The sequence below is a fragment of the Meleagris gallopavo genome, chromosome 4, assembly GCF_000146605.3.
Source record: "Meleagris gallopavo isolate NT-WF06-2002-E0010 breed Aviagen turkey brand Nicholas breeding stock chromosome 4, Turkey_5.1, whole genome shotgun sequence".
Taxonomy (NCBI): Eukaryota; Metazoa; Chordata; class Aves; order Galliformes; family Phasianidae; genus Meleagris; species Meleagris gallopavo.
Window position 1 is genome coordinate 54,556,599 of NC_015014.2, and position 19,832 is coordinate 54,576,430.

The 19,832-nt window shown below is 34.7% G+C and overlaps 1 protein-coding gene across 5 annotated transcripts in view; it reads left to right on the top strand.

Annotated features, from left to right (window-relative positions):
- The window catches only part of KCNIP4 (potassium voltage-gated channel interacting protein 4), a 284,967-nt gene that overhangs the window by 215,294 nt on the left and 49,841 nt on the right, over window positions 1–19,832 (top strand). Inside the window, exon 2 of one of the 5 annotated variants that reach the window (XM_019614933.2) lies at window positions 427–541. The exons of the other annotated variants lie outside the window; for them this stretch is intronic. The gene's annotated coding sequence lies outside the window, so the exon portion shown is untranslated. The remainder of the gene's footprint in view (window positions 1–426; window positions 542–19,832) is intronic. 5 annotated transcript variants of the gene reach the window in all.

Consider the following 19,832-nt stretch of genomic DNA (forward strand, 5'->3'; position numbering starts at 1 on the left):
TTGGACCTTTTGCTCATTTCAAAAATGGACCAGGAAAGTTACTGTAAAAAGGACAAGCATCCAGCTTTTAGTACTGATACTGGTGGTGGGGCAGATGGAACTTTATTTCTGATTTAAAAGCATTCCCCATTAAAAAAATAAGCTATTTAAGAAAATTCACAGTATGTTTATATGGTTAGATGGTCATATGCAAAATAATAGTGCAAAAATAATCCACTTACGTAAATTACAGTGATAATGGAGTATATTAGCTAAACTGTTTTGTATCAAAACTTGTAACACAGAGAGCAGAAAATTGGGAAGTAAAATATTGCATACGTTACAGAAATAAGGAGAGCCAAACAATATGGATTAATTCAGCAAGAGGCTAAGTTTTCCTTTTGAATCAATAGTATTTTTTTAGTTTTTTCTTTATTTTTATGATAGATGGTGAAAATGCTGCACAGAAAGCTGAGAGAGAGAAGGATATTAACTCTCCCTCTGAAGCAGTCTGCAAATACATTTTTCAAGCTTGGATGTTACTCTAGCTAAAGTTGCCAAGGTAGGACTTACCTTGATTGTCAGTCTTTCAATTCTTTTCCGAAAAGAAGATTTTATCAGTCATATTTGTCAGCGACCCTGGGAAAACTCATCTATTTGAGAGAGAAATCAGTTACCCTCAATTGGGGTCAACTAAGCTTTGGAATTTGCAGCCAAAACTCCAAGCCTTACTTACTGAAGCTTTTTTATATCAAGATTTAGAGTATAAGATCATAATAACTTGTAAATCTTGCATTTAGATTCCTTTTTGTAAACATATACATGATCACTGTCATGCATATTTTTAATGGCTTTCCTGTCTTTTGTGCTCATGAATTTCCTGATTATAAGGAAAAAGTGGTACTGTAGTATTTCTAAATACATTTGTATATGTTACAGGGATCGGTCTAAGTAAAGATTACCACCTCAGATAGGGTTTATGCTAAGCTCTGAGCCTCATGAACTTGATCTGAACAAATGTCTGTTGTGGTTGCAACTAGAGTTAAAAATGGAGAAAGTGTTAGTTAAAGAGTGATGTAGAGAGTTTAATGTCTTATTTTCCAGTTTCATTTTTTATGCCTACATCAAAAACATTGATCAGAGTGAAGATTGGAAGTCTTAAAATGGCATTTTAGTTGAGACCAGAATAAGCCAAACAAGAAAGTACATGTGGTTACCATAAAAATATTGTGCTTAAACTTTTACTGCAAGATAAGTCCGTAGCATTGCCTGTTCTCAAAACTCATAAAATGTGCTTTTTGTAGAGTAAATGCGAGCAATAACATGCCTCAAATATGACTGATCCTTGCTATGGGCTTGAAACTCTTCAGCTGACCCTTCGCATTCTAAAGAAATTGGTGTTTCAGGTAGACATATTTCTTCTCTCCAGGAAAATAATTACATAAATGCCTAAGTTAAAAGGCAATTATTTCCATTAAAGTCACTTAAGAATCAGATGAATTAACTATTCTAACTTAGTATGTTTAAATATAGAGTAGTGTTAAAGTAATTAGAGCTTGGCAGTGTCAAATCTATGGCTAGCCTTTAGACCTAATTTATAGTGTTGTCTTGGGTTTATCTTGACAGTGATCAATGATATGATGACAAGTATGAAGTGAACGCCAGTGAAAATAAACAACTCCTAAAGACTTCTTGTCCCTAGTATGTGGCGTCACTGTATTGTACAAGAAACTGGAGAAGTTTGCAGGACACATTGATAATTAAAGCCTCTTGTTTAAACTAGGTCTATGCTGCTTTCAATGTACCCAGAAACAAGCATTAGTCATCATTATAACATCAGCCTTTTCCAACAATTACAACAGAGTGATACATGGATACTGCTGTTGTTTCGTGGAAGCTGAAAGCCTTTGCACTGCAAACTGTACATTCTGTTTCTGAGTTGAAAAGCATTAATAAATCCTGCAGACCTCTGAACGCTTGGCACTGTTAGAGATGAGGTAGTGGCTGGATTGCTGTGGAAATTTATGGGCCTCCAACAAACCATGTTAAAATTGTGCTGTATTAAAATGTAGGGTCAGAGTCACTCTGCCACAGTGAAAATCAAATTATGTGGTAGTATTATTTTGGGATGGTTTCGTGCTGTTGCTGGTACAGAAATGATCCCTGATTCAGCTGTGTTCTATTGGACTAGGGAGCAAGGAAAGAGAATGCAGAATGACTGGTGAGTGTCTTGTGAATCACTTCTGTAGCCTCAGAAGGGCATAGAAATAAGTAATATCACCTGTGAAAAATGTATGAGATTAATAGGTCTTTCTGAAGCAAGAATTCTATTATGTCGTGAACTCTGAAGATATATTTTTTTTCTACTCTACCTCTTCTTACTTCAAAACTTTTTGTTTCAGTGCAATGAACCATTACTTGGGGAGGGTTAGAAGAAATTCTCAATCATAAAAATTACTTGCAGCATTTGGTTGCATTAAAAGGCTTAATGACAATGATCATAATTCTGTAAATACAGAAACAAATAAAAGAATGGGTAGAAATGTAAATGTTGAAGTTTAACAGAAGTTTAACTAGAACTAAAAATAATAGACATTTCTCATTCTAGTCTATGAAAATGTCACTAATATTCGTGATACTGTCACAACCTCAGAACAGTATACTGGATGTCATGTCAGTCTGTGCTAACAGCTTTTCTCCATTGAACGTACTTGCATACTAAAAATATTTAAACAAATAAACAAATTTGATTAAGCACGGTTCCATCTGGTGGGAACGGGAAAGGTCATGTGCACACCATTTTTTAGTTCTCAACAGCTGAGGACCATTTTTGGAATCAGATGCTGCTAATCTCATATTTGGCAATGCCTGAAGCAGTTCTGGCATCTTCCACTGCAGATTCTTCAAAGAGGTGAATGTCTCATCACTTTGTCTTTTTTGTTCCCATTTAATTGCATCAGAATTGCTATAGGCAGCTTGAAGGCCCAGATTGTAGATCACCTATTATTTTTTAATTTTTTAACTCATCCTTTGAATATCATATTTTAATCTTAAAAAGCATTAAGAAAACCTTCCTTTCCTTAATAGTATGTGATGATCCACATTTACTTGGAAATTCATGAGATAGGAATATATGAGTGAAACGTTTCTTTTTTCTGAGTTGTAGATAAAAGGCAAAAATGCCTGAAGAAAACATAAACATACTACAGACATATCGCTTGGCCATCTAATTCTGTATCACAGCTCCAGTCAGTAAATACTGGTATTTACTTGTTAAAAGAATAAATAAATGAATAATAGATGAAAATATGAAGATGGAACATCTATGAGATCCTTTTCAGACTTATAAATTCTGAAGATTTCATTCAGTCATAAGAAAGGAGTTCTCTTTTCCAGATAGGAGCTTTCTGTTCTGGTTAGACAAAGAACACTTCTGCAATGGAAGCAGAACAAAAAGCAGTGCTGTAAGTGCCAGACTGGTTCTCTTTTTGCTACACTTAACATTTTTAAAGAAAACCCCTTTGCTTCTGAATAATTGTTACCTACTTAGATTCCACCCTAAATTTATTATAGATAATTTATAGCTGTGTTCATTTCTGAGTATTATTAGGAGTTTTCAGCATACCTTGCTAAAAGGACAACCCATTACTCTAGAAAATTGATTACGTATTTCAAAATACATTACCAAAATAGTGACAGATCTTATCATACATATCCTATCCTTTACACAAGTCCTCTTTTATACAGAAATATGAAGTTTTAAAAAGATAAAAATTGCACTTTGATATCAATATTTTAGTAGCTTTTTTTTTTTTTTTCTTTTGAAAACTCTGTTCAGATGCCTATCAGAAATATATTCTTTGAAAATTTCAGACTGTTCTCTTTGATGATTTGCAGGTCACTTCTACTTTTCAGACTTGTTAAATCTCTTTGAGCATTAGTTAATCTGATCCTTCAGTGTAACTCCATGAATTAAAATCTGACATAAAGTCTTTGGTAAAACCTTGTCTCTCCCTCCACTTCTGGCAATTTCCTTCAGCCTTCTACCACAGATTTCAGCTTTCCATTTCTATCTAAAACTATTGATTCAGATCCCCTCTTTTAAATGTGAAGATATCAGATGTCCTCTTAACTCTCCCAGTCCACTGGAATCTATAGTTCACCTTATTGATCTTTCCTTTGATCGCTGGCACTTGTGGAAGAGATTTTTGTAGATTCACAGCCATGACTTTCTCTGGCCACTTCAGAACTTGCATTTTAATTTCTTCGCAAATATATGAGCTCTTCCTTTAAATTATCTCAGTCATTTCTTTCTTTATTTATGAGCAATTTCATTATTGTGCTGTCTTTGTTAACAAAAAACTTAATTTCTAATTTGCCTGCTTCGTATCTCATGCCAACGTTGTTCTTTACTTTTGGATCAACAGCATTATATTTTTTCAATGGCTTTTGGTTATGGCTTAGGTTTATGTTAGTACAGAAATAAAAATGAATAGGACTCAAATAAATGTTAATATAGTGCTGAGGATGGGTTCCAGAGCATTGTAGAAACAGAACAAGAAAAGGCAGATTGCCATTCTATACCTTCGTCCCAGAAGAAAATTGCTAATACTGTGTGTCTTGCGTTCTTTATGAAGCTTTGTGTGCAATTATTTGCACCATTTTGGACTTTTTTGACTTAGCTGCATTTATTTCCTTTTATTTTGTCTTCTTCTGTGTTTCATTTTGAGATCATCACTGCCTTTATTAATATTTCTGTTGAGTGACAGGTTCCTACTGACCTGATTTTCCAGTGTACTTATTTCTGCAATCCCTGCTATGAGAAGTTGGGCACAGCAGACAATTGGAGTGTGATGTAATGTTCTTGTGTATATATAAGACACAAGAAGTTATGATTCATGAAGATCCCTTTCAAAGTACAGAGAACTTAACCTTTGCTTCCCAATGTTTGACATACTAATTCCTACTCAGCAAAGAAGCAATCAGTAACATTCTGTATTAGTGTCATTTCTGTTACATCTATTACACTTATCTCCTTAAAAAAAAAAAAAGAAGAAAAAAAAAGTATTTTTCTTTGTCTGTCTTATGGGTTTTCGTGGGCTATGTGCAGAGTCTAGATTCCCTGTACTTTGTATTGTGCTTTATACCTGACTGTTAAAGAACGGATTTGCTCTGAGTATGTGGTTTAGTGAGAGGGAAGCTTTTCAGTGACATGCATGAAGCACATAAAATCTCTGCAATATTAAAGTAGGTAGTACAGTAAAAAGAAGGAGAAAACCTATTTCAGGCTGGAATAGAAAGCCGTGAGAGTAGGAATTTGATTTGTATAACAAAGTGTTACTTATATATGTAGTATGAAGACAAGATTATGGGCATGAGTTACGTGTGAGATATTGCTGTGAGTCACTAGTTCTTTGGTAATGACCCTTTTACATGTTTTAGATGTTTTTTCATAGTGTACAGATTTAAAAAGAGGCCCTTCCTCATGAGGACAGACAGGAACACATCTGTCTTTAGTAGACAAATGTATCATGTATCAACAACAACAACAACAAAATAGAATGGGATATTGAACTGCAAAAAACAACAACAAAAACTGTAACTCTTGAAGGCTTTTACTAAAGAGCTCATTCATGTCTTAGAAAATCACTTGGCTTAAGCGTTCACATTAATTGCAGAAAAGTAAACTCAATACCCACAGAGAAGTACCACTTTTTGTGTTTTGATTTATAAAACTGGATTACAACCTAACAGTAATTCAATCCTATAACTGAGTGAGGTTCACGGAATAGCTAAAGGATTTGTAAGGTGCTAGAAGGATAACAAGCCCTAGAGACAAAGACTGAAGTAGGTCTTCAGTCCTGACACATTCTCACACAGAGACTTCCTTCCAGAACTTTGGAAGAGCACCTCCATTGCATTAGAAATGTGGAGAAGCATTGCTCCAGTTTCAATCCCAAGCCTCTGCAGTTGATCAGTTCATAACTAAAAATACTTTAAAATGAAGGCAGTTGTTCTAGGTCACAATAATTACTGTAGTGATTTAGGGAATATGCCTATGTATAATTTTCTAATTCATTTTGAGAATATGAACTCTGTACTTGTAACTGTGTCAGGCTGAAAACTTCATTTTCTCTCTGGATCTCAAAATTCTCTATTATATTTCTACATCCAATTTAGAGAAACAGCTAACAAAGATGGTCATGCTTTGATTATCTTCAATTGCATGAAAGTATTTTTGATCAATTTTGAGTAGTATTGCCACAGGTGAACTAGAAATAGGATAATTTGTCACATTTTTTGGTTATTGTTGTTTTTTAAATATTTGATGAGCTATCTAAGGTAAAGAGGAAGTGTATTGGAGGTTTATTATACACTGTAACTGATGCTTGATCCTCAGGTGTTATACTATAAATCAGAGTGTTGGTCAAAATTGTTCTCTGATAAAGGATGTTTTTAAATAGCATTAGGGTAGAGCTTGCATTATTCATGGGCTTTTTAAGCTAGATTTACCTCTCCATTGTGATGCAGGAATTTTATATCCTATGAGAGCATCTGGAAAATGAAAAGCAGATTTATAGTTTAGCATACTGAAATTTTGAAAGCTCAAAAAACATTGAAAGTAATCCCCAACCTCCAGATTAGGAGTGCTCAGCAAAGGAATAATTTACCAAAGCTTTGAAGATTGGCTGCTATAAAGACCAACCAAACAAAATATGAACAGGCAATATTATTTTAAAACAATGAGTATTTCAGGATATATATTTAGAACATTAACAATTCCTAAAGGAAACACACTTATTGTTTGAAATGCAGTTTCCTGGCAGAAAAAAAGTGCCTTCAAACTATTCTAATGAATTCTCAAGCAGTTACTGTGAGATTTGGTACTGGCTAGAAGGTTTTACTTCCATTAAGCATAGTCCCAATAGAACTTATATTAAAAGCCAATGGAGGAATTCAGGTGAAAACAGGAGGAATAATTGCGTCTATTCCAGAGGCCAAATTTTAGGTCTATACAAGTTATTAAATTTTGACTGATAAGTTATCATGCTCATCTTTGCACATTTTTACATAGAAACAGATGATTATCCTCTATAACTTCCAGACCTAATATTCTGGATTCCTTCAGCAATGTTTTTTCATACATTCTCAAAAGAGATTTTTAAAAGCTCCGTTGTACTTTGCTACAGCATGTTTTCATGTATTCATGTTATTCATTTTATATATATATAGCATGTTTTCAGGTGTTATTCAGCTCACATCTTGTTATTTAAACCTTATATAAAATAACATCACGCTCAGCCTACCTGGTTTTAAGTCAGTTTCCCATTCCATAGCTTCTCCATTCTTCCAGGTGCCTTTGGACAACACTGACTTCTCAGTCTAAACTGGCACTTCACTTTTGTTGCATAATTACTGGCATTTCAAGCTTCAGCAGCAGTCAGTCAGTACAGCACTTAGCCAAAAAGCAGCAGTTGGTGAACAGCAGTTTCTTTGCTATGATAATGTGGCAGGAGGGTTGGAGATTCATGATCCTTGAGGTCCCTTTCAACCCAGGCCATTCTGTGACTTCTGTGATTTCCGTGAATAATGATATGTAGTTGGAAATGATTACTAATATCCAGAATGATTTTCATACTTGTTATAAAATAGTGTCCCTGGTAAACACAATGTCTGTTAAATTGAAATAATCTCAAAATAGGAAGAAACTTGTGGCAACTCAAACAGTTGAGTAAGCTACATGTTAGATAAGTGTGTTATGTGCAAGTCTGCTAAAATATCTTTTTCTGACTGTCTTAATATTGCAAACAAAAGCAAAAGGCAAAGTGCCCACGTTCCCCTTTCTCACATACTGATTTTGTCTCTTTTTGAATAACTCTTGTGAGCTTCAGTAAAACCAAACTATTTATTTTTCTCTCCTTACAAGAAGGGAATTAAGAAAGGGAAAGAGATGGTCTCTTCCACCTGTAGGTTATAGAAATGTTGTGGCCCATTATTACTGTTATAAATTTGACTGTAAACTCCCAGGAGGATAACCACAGAGTGGCAGTCATTTATGCTTCTTTTGTCTTATTTTTACTCCCTCACTGCAATTTTTTCACCTTTCTTTTCCAATCTTCATGGGAACAGCCATTACGATGCTACAGTAGGTGTTTTTATGCCAAAACTTCATAGGTCTGCTAGTTGCTCAGGTCCATGCACCTGTAGTTTTTTCATTAACACTGAGTATATTCCTATTGACTAGCCTGCTTCTAAGGCAACGTACAGTTGATTTGAAATGTGAATCAAATATATGGGTTGGTGTCCAAATCTCAGTGCACCTAACTATGCCCAAAGTATGCAATGTATGCACTAGCTTTTTTCATGGACTGGATTCATGAAATTCGTGAAAGATATGAGTGTCTTCCATTCAGTTAAGTTTTTCTTTTAAAATCTTGTGTTCACAAACTTTAAAATGAGGATAGCAATAATTTGTACAATCCATGCCTGAAAATAACTCACATTCTGTGTACTTTCGAGTCTTGTTGGTAAGTCTAGTACATTTTCTTTGCATGCAGAAACACAGAGGCTTAGGGATCAGTATCTTCATACTATTCAATTCTGACACCTTGATTACGTGTCTGTATTGTGTAAAACATAAGGAGCGATTTTTTTACAGTAGAGTTTTAATGCACGTTATACAGATCCCAGAAAGGCTTTTTTTTGCAATTGCCCGAAAGGATTTACGATTTCTTAGACCACAAGGGCCACATTGTGTGTGAAAGTGTCCTTCTTCTCTATACATATTATTCTTTGTAAAGGAACAGAAGTTTAACTTCCTCAGATCTCTGAAAAGCCTGAAATTGTAGAGACACATTGATTGAAGAAATTTATCAACCTGAGGCTTTGTCTTTACAAATACACTGACTAGAAAGCACTTATTAACAAAGACAGTAATTGTTTCTCCATGATGGTTGTCTTGGCCCATGAGTTCTGATAGCGTTAGGTGAAGGATCAGCCTTGCCCTAATGTAGAGTAGATACCACTAGCATAAAAACAAATTATTGATACTTAACATAGCCTACACCTTTCTCTTTTGTATTAAATGGTCATTACAACATTAGAAAGACTGGTAGGCTGCCATTTCACAATATACTTAATGTGATGTGACTGCAAATGAGATATACCAAAGTGTGGATCCTATCAGCAATTTTGAACTTGGGTCTAGAAAATAACAATTAAATGGTAAGAATCTTCTTTAGATTTAGTCTTCTGTAAAGTCAATAATCTTTTATAGTTCACATCACTTTTTACTTCAGTGCCACTGAAGACTAGAACAAATGTCATTTTCTGTTAGTAGCCACCAGGGTAAGCCTATGTATCACACATGAAGGAGTTATCTGGATATTGAGAGTTTAAAAAAGAAAGTTTAAAAACAGCTGTGATGATTGGAAGTACATCTAATGGCAACTCCCATTGCATTGCATTTGTGCTATATGATAACATATATTCTAGGAGAAGAAAAATTTTCTGTTTCTCTGTCAGTTTGAGATGCATGAATACAATCAGTATTTGCTTTGGACTTTGTTGGAACAATTTTTTAACGTAATGATTCTGGAGTAGGAAATGATGTGTCTTATCTGGATATTTTGTTTTCAGTTATACATCATAAGTATCAAACAACAGCTTTGGAGATCTTTGCTGTAAAAGTGCATAAGGAAACAGGGAGAAAACTACCATTTTTCTGTGATAAGATAAGCTATACTATAGCTTTCATAGCTTTCCTCTCTGATGCCATTCACGTGCTCATTCTTGGCTTTCACATCACAGTAAAAGTTCCTCTGCAGATGTGACCTCTTCACTACTCCTCAGCTCCTTATCAAAAGCTTTAGTTTCATTGAAGGAGAAGTCAGTAGGGCCTCTGATGTTGGGGAAGGAGTGAGTGTTACTCAGAAGTGTTATGAATATTTACAAAGCTGATCTGCCTAGAGGAGGCTAAGAGGAGACTTCACAAAAAGAAGTTTTAAAGATGCAACGATCAAGTCCAGGCTTTTGCTGAAATCACTGCAGATGTTACACGAAGCCATATCTTTAATGTGTTGATAAGAGTCTGACACAGGTCTCAGTGTCAAAATACATGGTTTTGAACTGCAAGAGATGTATAGAAAGACATGTAAAATACCAATATTCTTGCCTGCTTGACACACAAAAGTAGTGGTGCATGCCTTTCACACACAAAAGTAGTGGTGCATGCCTTTCACTGCATGCACCCAAATCAAATAACTGGACAATTTTAGAATTCAGTTGTCAGCTGCTTTCATTCAGTTTTCAGTACTGTTAAATTACTAATAATACAGTCTGGTGACAGCAGTAGGGCTACGCTCCAGGAATGCTAAAATTAGATAATGCAGATCTTTCATTAAAGTCAGAGAAGGAGAATGGAGAACAGAAAGCTTTATGATACTGCCCTAACATATATTGTTTAACTACTATCTGTTTTGATTTACTTGCAATAATCTGTTCTTGGATAAGACCACAGTTGTCTTATCAGTCCATGCTGTTATGAGAAGAATTAGTGAGGAGCCAGCACAAAAGGGATGTGATGGATGATAACGCAGGAAATTAGATTTTCTAAGTGCTGAAGAGAAACATTACAAAACTCAAACACCGGTAAATAACTGCTGTCTCCATCCTTTACCCTGGAAGAGGCTGCACTAATGTTCCTAAAAGCCACAAGGAATATGATTTTAATAATTAAAACTGTGCACTTGAGCAGCACAGAAATGTGTATGGAAGAAAGCAAAGATTTTTTAAATGTGTCTACCAAAATACATCTTATTTTGTCCTTTTTGGGTCATTATTAAATATTTTCCAGTGTTGATTAGGAAGACAAATGAGAAATAAAAGCTGAAGGAGTTTGATTTCAAGGGATGCTGTTTGTTAGTGACCAGGTATTTAAGCAAGTGTTAGTGAGATTAGCTTCAGGTAATAAATTATCTGATGAAGGTGAAGGCTGATTTGATTCATGAGTTAACAGGTTTTATTTATATCTGTTATATCTCATTGCATGCATTTCTGAACTGTTTTATCAAAAAGATTCTCAATAAATGTTTACAAATGACCAACATATTGGAGTACTAAATAATCAGAACTACCTGTAATCCAAGTATCAGGAGGGGAAGAAAGTGGAAGGAATCTATTGTCAGGAACTCGTGTTTGTGTTTTTCTGGTCAGAGAGCTTGCTGGCAGCAATTTCTGTTAGCTTCTTCAGAACCAGGGTTGCCAATATGATTTGTTGGTTTGTTTTGATCAACTGCTATGCTAATGGCTCAAAGAGATGCATGATCCCTGCCTAACAGGCTTAACAATCTAAAGTCACATTTGACCAGTCTGAAGGTTCTTGATGAGTTGTGTATAGAGAAAGAGATTTACAGCAAATGAGGTGCCATTTGCCCTTCTTAAGGATTCATCTTGTGTCATAGAAACATAAAAACAAAGCTGATGAGATTGTCAGATATTCATTTAATCCATTGCCTTAACATTTAAAGTATTTGTTACAAATTTTAAAACAACAAAAATAATGATAGGCCCACAACATATTTACAGGGAATTTACTTGATTAAATTAGGATGATTTTCCAAAAGCACAATACAATACAGAGGCTGATCCAAAAGTAATGCCTCCCATTTTATTATGTTGGTCCATGACATCAGAGGTGAGGCAGATGGTGGTACGGCAGCAGAGATTGAACCTTCTCGACAGTAATTTCTTACATTGTGTGGCTTTGTGACAGATGGCAGCAGAGCAACAGTCTGACAAAATGGCGTCTGACATGGAAGTGTGTATGAAGCAAAGATGTGTCATTGAATTCCTCCACAGGGAAAAAATTGTGTCCATTCAGATTTGTCAATTCCTTCTGAACATTTATGGAGGCCAAACAGTGGGTGTGAGTATAGTGAGGCAATGGCTGGTGCATTCTAGCAGTGGTGACAGTGACAGTGGTCACCTCCACTGGTAGAGGTTGTTACGAGTGCAGCGTGCAGGCTCTTGTTCACTGCTGATGAAAATGTTAATTAATAGTGGTGACTGTGTTGAAATATAGGTTCTCTAGCTGAGAATTTGCTCTATCAGATAGTGTTACTATGCTCTTTGCATCTGTTGTAAAATAAATACAAGACGTTGCTTTCAGAGCAACCTATGTATAACCCCTTTTCTGAAACCTAAGCTTATTAATTTTTGTTTGTTTCTCAACATCAGAATATTCTTTTCCTTTTTGTGACAACCTTATGCACATTGTATACCATTATATTGTTTCCCTTCAGGCTTCTCCTTCCTAGATCAAAAAATGTGCTTTTTCAGTTCTTTTCTTTTAGTGTCCTGTTTTCATTCCTTTTACTCAACCAGGCACCTGCTGAAGCTGTCTGTGACCTTGATAGATAGTATCTTAGCACAGACATAAGCCAGTATCTGAAACTTTATTAATTTTGCCAAGCCATTCTTTCTTCAGGGAGTACTTCACACTTGTCTTGAATGGCTTGTATCCTTGAGGGTTTACGGTTATTTTTCCGAGTTGCCAAAAGCTCTCTGAATTCCAGTCTTGCCTCCAGTGTCTTCCCTGTTGTTTCCAAATGACTGCTAGATCACTAATTTAAACTGTACTAACTGTTATTCCTTGCAACTTGCAGAATCTGGAATGTGATTATCTAGAGTAGACGTAGTTTTGTGAAGAAAAATATTCTAATCATAGCAAGATGAGCTGTTTATGACAGTTACATGTTTTTTTCCTGCTTTTAACAATAAGCTAATCACAAGTAATTTACAATGTAAATGACTCCATGGGAATATTCTCCTTTTTTTGGTCTTAGTCCATCAATGTTTCTTAATTGAAGTACTGCAAGCAAACTTATTATTTACACAAAAATGCAAATAATTTATAAGTGGTACTAAATAATGGATACTAATAAGAAATATATATATTTTAATTATTAGTAGCTAAGATAAAGATTAACTTAAGAAAATATGATTTTAGACATCTTGCAATGTGCTTTTTATCCCCTGGTCAGGGATACAGATCCAATCCTGTGTTATAACTGCATTTTAGCAAACAAAATCCAAACCAACATATCCTTAGTGACTTCAGTAAAACTACAGTTTTATATCTGCCCACTGTCTGGCACTCCTATTTTTTTGTACAATTGCGTGACTAGTTCTACTAATTTGTGTTACAAGACAGTATGAAACAGCAATAGCCAAGCAATGTAAATCCATTATGTCACTGAAGATACTTCTCTACAAGCATGTGTGTGTAATAGAATGTGATAGTCAATTAGACTAAAGGTCACATCTATGTGCTCTTCTATATAGTTTCTGTCTATTAAATTGAATGTTGATAATGATTTCAAATCCACCTGTTCTTAGAGGTTATATGCTTGCTGGAAAATGATACAATTTCATCTGCCATGAGTATTATGAATTTATGATTACCAATGAATCACTGATCCTCAATATTATATTTAATCAAATGTTCTCTGGGGCATATTTTCATTTCAGATCATTAGTGTGATTCTTATTTGAACTCAGTAAGAGATGTGATAGGAAACACCCAATAGCAATCTGAAAGGCAAAAATTTCTATAGGGGCTTCAAAGATTATTAGAGTCTCATTTTAACATTATCTAATGAAATAATTTAGACTACTTTGATATTCTGTCTGTGAAAGATGCTATATTTTAGGTGTTCGGGGAGGTCTTCCAAAAGAGCAAGGGCCCTCAAATGAAATAAATGCACTTATAGAAGTGCCTACACCCCTTTCTGAGTATTTTTTTCCTTTGCTTTCTTTTAGCTTAGCACTTAGTGGATTGAAACACAGGTAAAAAAAAATTCTTGCTGTATTTCTTTTTGCACAGTAGGTGTTATGAACAAAACACAGCTGCAGGCAGTTTAGAATATTGGGCTGCAGCTTTCATAAGGAAGCGGTTAGTTTGAAAATTTTCCTGTCATCACGACACAGTGTATATTCCAAATTGCCAGCAAGAGAGGAGGAAAAGAATAGTCTTTCAGATACATCAACATATCTGGGCCAGTAGTTGAGATCTGGCAAGAAATAATGAATTTGTATCCAATGTACTTTGTTATTTCAATTTATTTAATTGAAACTGAACGTGCAAAATTTATGGTGATGATTATGTTGAAGAATAGTATTTTGTAGCTGAGATTTTCCTTTATCAAATATTGCCTTTGTATTTGTTTTAGTTTCCATGGAAATAAATAGGAGGCATTATTTTTGGGTCAACCCACGTAATAATTTTGGATCAACCTATGTAATGATCAGCTCTATGCAATGAGTCACACTAGATGCAGTTTCTGCCTAGTACACATTTGAATTTATATCATTCAAGGACTTGTTTACTTCTTAAGTGAGAAAGAATGATCGCATTCTTTGCATCCTTGACATCTTTTTTCCATGTTTCTAATGAAAAATTGATTACTTCAGCATAGCTTTTAACTTATAAAACTACTGTTTCTTTGACTTTTAAAATATCATTTGATTGTTAATTTCATCTAATGTGCAGAAATAGTCCTCGATAAAATAATTCCCTTATGCAGAATGATGAGCATCCTCAGGTGCCTTTAACTCTGAACTGAACTTTTCAAACCCTGAATTGTCCTAGGCAATTCTAGCTGTTTTTATTGAATAGAAACAAGCCAACCTGGAGAATAACACTGTGCAGTATCTGTGAAGAATTTGAATGTACACTGCAAGGTCATGATGCTAAAGAAAATCTGAATACTTTCGTTTGTCCCATTGTCAAATAGATAAATGCCAGAGTTTTCTATTCATTCTCTTCCTGCTGCTGCTACTGCCTCTATGCTTGTGGTTTTATTGCTTTTATGTGAGATGACATCATGGGGATAGGATCTGTGTGTCCTACTTCCAGGCTTTGATTTACTTTTACGTGCAACGTCAGTAAGGTCAAAATGGTGCTTTCTTAAAAACTTTACCCTAAGTGAGATTTTAACCAATTTAACAATGTTTCAGATTATTTTGAAGATCCCGCATCTGCTGCAACAAGTCTCAAATGAGCCACCTAGAAGGCATAATTGTGATCTCTGGGCTAAACTTGGAGATAATTCTCTTACATTATTACTCCGAAAGGATTTCTGGCATTACTTCCAGTTACAATTAGTTCACTTTAGTACATTTCTTAAGGAAGCACCATAAGAATGAAAAGGAGCACTTTAAAATACACATTTCAGATGTCATCAGCTCTGCAGTGTAGAACACACAAAGCTAAAATTTTTGGCAAATCTGAAAGAGACTGCAGTCTAGAATGTATTAGCAAATTATCCAAGGGGACAAAACAACATTTTGTTTTGATTTTTGTTTTATTTGTTATTGCTATGAATGCAATTAGTGAGGATATTCTTAAGACCATTTAGGAGAGATTTTGATAAAAGCAGCACAGTACTTCCTCTGAGGGTATAAATTAAGTATAAAATGCCAGATTGGTGTGTAAATCCCACAGACTTCTGTAATGAATGTTTCAAAATGATAATAAACAAATTTTTGACTAAATCTGTTATAATTAATTCCCAGATGAATATTTTTAATGGTGTATTGAAGAATATCTTATAAAAATCATACATGGAAAAGATAACAATCAAAGTTGGAAAAAAAAACACAGGAACAAAGCTGTCATTGGGAACTGTGCTTACTTTTTTTTTTTTCTTTTTTTCTATGTATTTTCCTTGCAAGCATGATTAAAAGACAAATTCCTTTTGAACACAGTGGTTTCAAATAAAGCATGGCTCAGAATTGGAGAGAAGTGAATTTTCTGTATGTAAACACTTGTTTATTTCAATGCATGTTTTCTACCTGCTAATAGTAGGTGTTTTTTAAAAAATTTACCAGATAGTTATCCTATATGATAAGAGACACTGTAACAATTCTGACATCAGTAGAATCATAAAGGCTGAATTACTTCCAGCTACAGCTTTGCCCCCAGGAAAGATTATTATCTACTGGTTTCTCACCGCCACTCTGTATTGTCCTCTCAGAAATATTAGCTCAATCTCAGCATTAGTGTAAACAGTCTCAATAGTATTTTGTTAACATGTCTAAGGAAATATATGACTTGAGTAATGAGATTGTATTTCTGAATTAACTGCCATAATGGTTATGTCACTGATTACCCGAGGAAAGAGAAAAGATGGGGGACATTGATTGAGTGTATATTGCACTGTGAAAAAGAACTAGGTTTGATCTCAAGAATTCATTAAGTTATACAGTAATGAAGTCCTGTGTTAAATTGATTATTGATTCTGAAACAGTAACTGATGTGTTAGTTTCCTTCTTTATAAAAAAATATGATTAGCATATATGTAAAGTTAATTCAACAGCAGCGTAAGTTTTCTATTACAAGTATTAAAGAGTTTAAAGAGCTTCTAAACTCAGTAATTATAAATAGGTACAGCACTGAAAAAAATAAGATTTTAATCTCTCAATCAAAACTAATACTAAATACTTAAAACATTTCTTCGTGACAACAACAACAAAGATTGATTAGATAACAGTTATCTCTGATTATTTATACATAGCAGTTTCAGAATAAATAGTCACTAAAAGATGTTTTATTGTGTAACATTTTCACAGTCAGTCCAAGGAGAAGGTATCTAAGAGGAAATTCTTAAAGACAGCCCACTTTCTGAACCTCAGTAATTTTCAGAAGCTTCAGGACCCAAATTCCCTTAGGAGGAGACTGCAGATAAAACAATACAAGCCTGACAGTATCACTGTGTTGTGGACTGTAGCCCTCAATTTGGTTTGACTTTTGAGAGCCCTGTGATTTGTTTTCTGTAAACATAAGTGATCTGAAAGAAAAATGAAAGAAAAAGCACATTACTATTCTTCTCTGAGCTGGCTAATTAGCTGTTTTGTAACACAAGGCTTAAATATGAGAAGTCCTTTTTTTTTTTCTTTTTTTTTAAACAAATATGATTCCTATCAGTGTCCCCAGTGCCCCAGTTCTATAGGTCACCAGCAATGGTTTGTTTGCTGTTTCCTCACAGACCTTTAAAAACTGTTGAATTATGCATTCTTCAGAAAATACCAGCTGGTGTTTTTATGTTTGTTCCATTACGATTTTATTTTATTTTTTTCACTTCAAAAGAAATACATAGGAGGATTCTTTTCTTTAAAAGTAAATAAATCCAGCCAGATTGAAAGGCTCTTCTGCTGCCAGTTAGGAAAAAAAAAAAAAAAAGTAAGGAAACTTCTGCAAAAATGCTATAGTTGGGAAGGCACAATCTGAATCAGGATCATTCTTCTTTGTTATTGATAAAAAATTCTGATGAATTCTGGATTTACCAAAATAGATGAGTTAGGTGTGAATGACCGTTTTTTAAATGATACTTTAAAATTGGAGGCTTCCTTCACTATGTCTTCTTTCCTCACATACAGAAAATATATCACCAGACTGATATTTTTCCTCTTTTAATTCCTGTTAGATAAGTTAGAATTGTTGGTCTTCCTTTAAGTACTGGTGGTATCCTACACTAAGAATTCTGATATGTATATAATTTTTCAATACATGCCAAGACTAGAAATGAAAGGTATTTTCTTTGCAAATAGTATGTCAGTCTTAAGAAAGTCTTCAACAACTGTAGTGTTTCTCTTCCAAGGCACTCTGTACCTTTTTGAACACTACTTCCTCTACCCATAGCACAGTTTCTGTTGGTTGGTTTGCAAAACTGTTTCAGAAAACCACAAGTAAAGGTAAATGATGTCAGTTGCTATACGCTTATTCACTAATGCTATAATGTCATTGTAGAAGGCAATCAAATTTGTCAGACATGATTTGTCGTTAGTGAAGCCATGCTTGTTGTCAATAGCCATCTCAGTTTCATATCAGAAAATATGCCTTAGCATATTTTCCAGAAGGATCTGCTTTGTGATCTTGCTGGGCACAGAAGTGAGATCGAGTGGCATGCTTTTCCCTAGATCTTCCCTTTTTCTCCCTTTTTAAAAATTTGGTTGTTTCCCCTTTTCCAGTAAGTGAGAATTTCACTGGACTATGTAACTTCAGGTTCCTTAAATGATCTTGAACCCGTTCTTCTAATACAGTATGTGGTTCTTCATTCTCCTAGTCCATATCTTTCCTTCCGTTACTTGCATGGTGTGGATAAAGCACCTTCTGGTGAAGACTGAGTCAATAATGTTAATGAATACCTAAGCCTTCTTAGATAACCAGGTCTCCTGTTTTCTTCTAGAGAAAGCCCACATTTATGATTCATTTGGAAATAACTGACTTGAAGCACAAAGATTTAGACTGGGAGAACTGCAGTCCCAGCACATAGTCTTCCATTACAGTTAAAAGCTCCTTCAGGCTGAAAGTAAGTTTGTGCCTCGTGGCCCATGACAGAGCACTACAGGGCTCTCTGAATGAAGTTAAAGTCACTGATTCCTGTTCAGTAGTTGCGCTAATCATTTTATCTAGTAATGGTTTTGCGGTGATTTGTTTTATTTTATTTTTAAATTTATACAATTCTGCATAAGAGTATTACCCAAAGATCAGGTCTTGCTTGGATTTATTGTAGTAGTCATTGTGAGAATGTAGATTAATGTCTTTGTCCTAAGGAACCAGATAAATGAGAAAGCAGCAATAAAAGCAGAAATAAGGGACAAATAATACAAAACAGCACATCTTATATGCCTTTATTCATGGTCAGAGGTCTATATGTTTCTAAGTACAAATTCAGTCTCATGCTATGAATAGAAAAGTTTTAGGATATGGTTAAAAAAGAACATGTGGACAGTTCTCCTTACCTTTTGCATGCAGTGGTATGAGTAGAAAGAGCGAAACTCCTACCTGAAAATTCAGAGAAATGGGTGATCTCCAAGTGAAGAAAGGAAGACATCAGTGCTGTGTTAAGGTAACTAGAGACTTTTCCAAGTCAGGAGGGGAACACTGGTGATGGACTGATGTGGAAAGGGAAGTTTAGGAGAGATGTTTATAAAGGCTGCAAAGCAGCAAGCACTACGTTTATGTCAGGGCAATACACTTAAGGTGGGAAAATTGTCTCTGGCAGATTTTGAAAGGACTGCAGGAAATATTTACTAAAAAAAGGAATGTAACAGATGCACAAGTGCGAACTATAATAAAAAGGTTAGAAGGTGGAATAAAAGCTACAGGCAAAAGAGAAAGTGAGCACTAACAGCTGAGAAATCCTTCAAGCAGGGAGAAGAGGTGCAAAATCAGGAGGATGTAATCAAATACCTTCACTTTCTGCAGAAGTTTATTTCTCTTATCTTGCAGCCTGAATTGCCACAGGGAAGACTTATAAGTAGTATCAGAACGTTGTGGTCAGAATTTGTGTGTGCCTGTGTGTGCCAAGTATTAGTTCATAGTAAAAAGTACTTTTAAAAAGCCATCCAAAAATAATGTTTTAAGCAGTTATACAGCAAGTGACCTTTCTTTTATATTTCAGTATTACTGCTCCCTTCGGTCCTTTGCAAAGGTTAGCAAAACATCAGGATAGAAAGCTGGTGATCAGTTGAACTTTTTTTTTTTTTCTTATGTTTTTGTGCAATCTGGTGTCAAAATTACTTTATAAGTCAAATTTTATATGTCTTTGTTCAAAGCAACTAATTTTATTAGTACTTTTGCCCACTGAAATGGAAAGAACTTTGCTCTAATTGTCTTGCTAATGCTTTGTGAATTTGCCAACCTTTTGAACTGTAATTCATAGAAAAATCTAACAGAAATAGATTATTGGTGCATTTTCTCATACCTACTGCATGAGTCAGGTAAATTTATTTGTTATGATAGTATATGATTATCTAACATTTTTTCAGAGTGTTGCTCATTAATAATC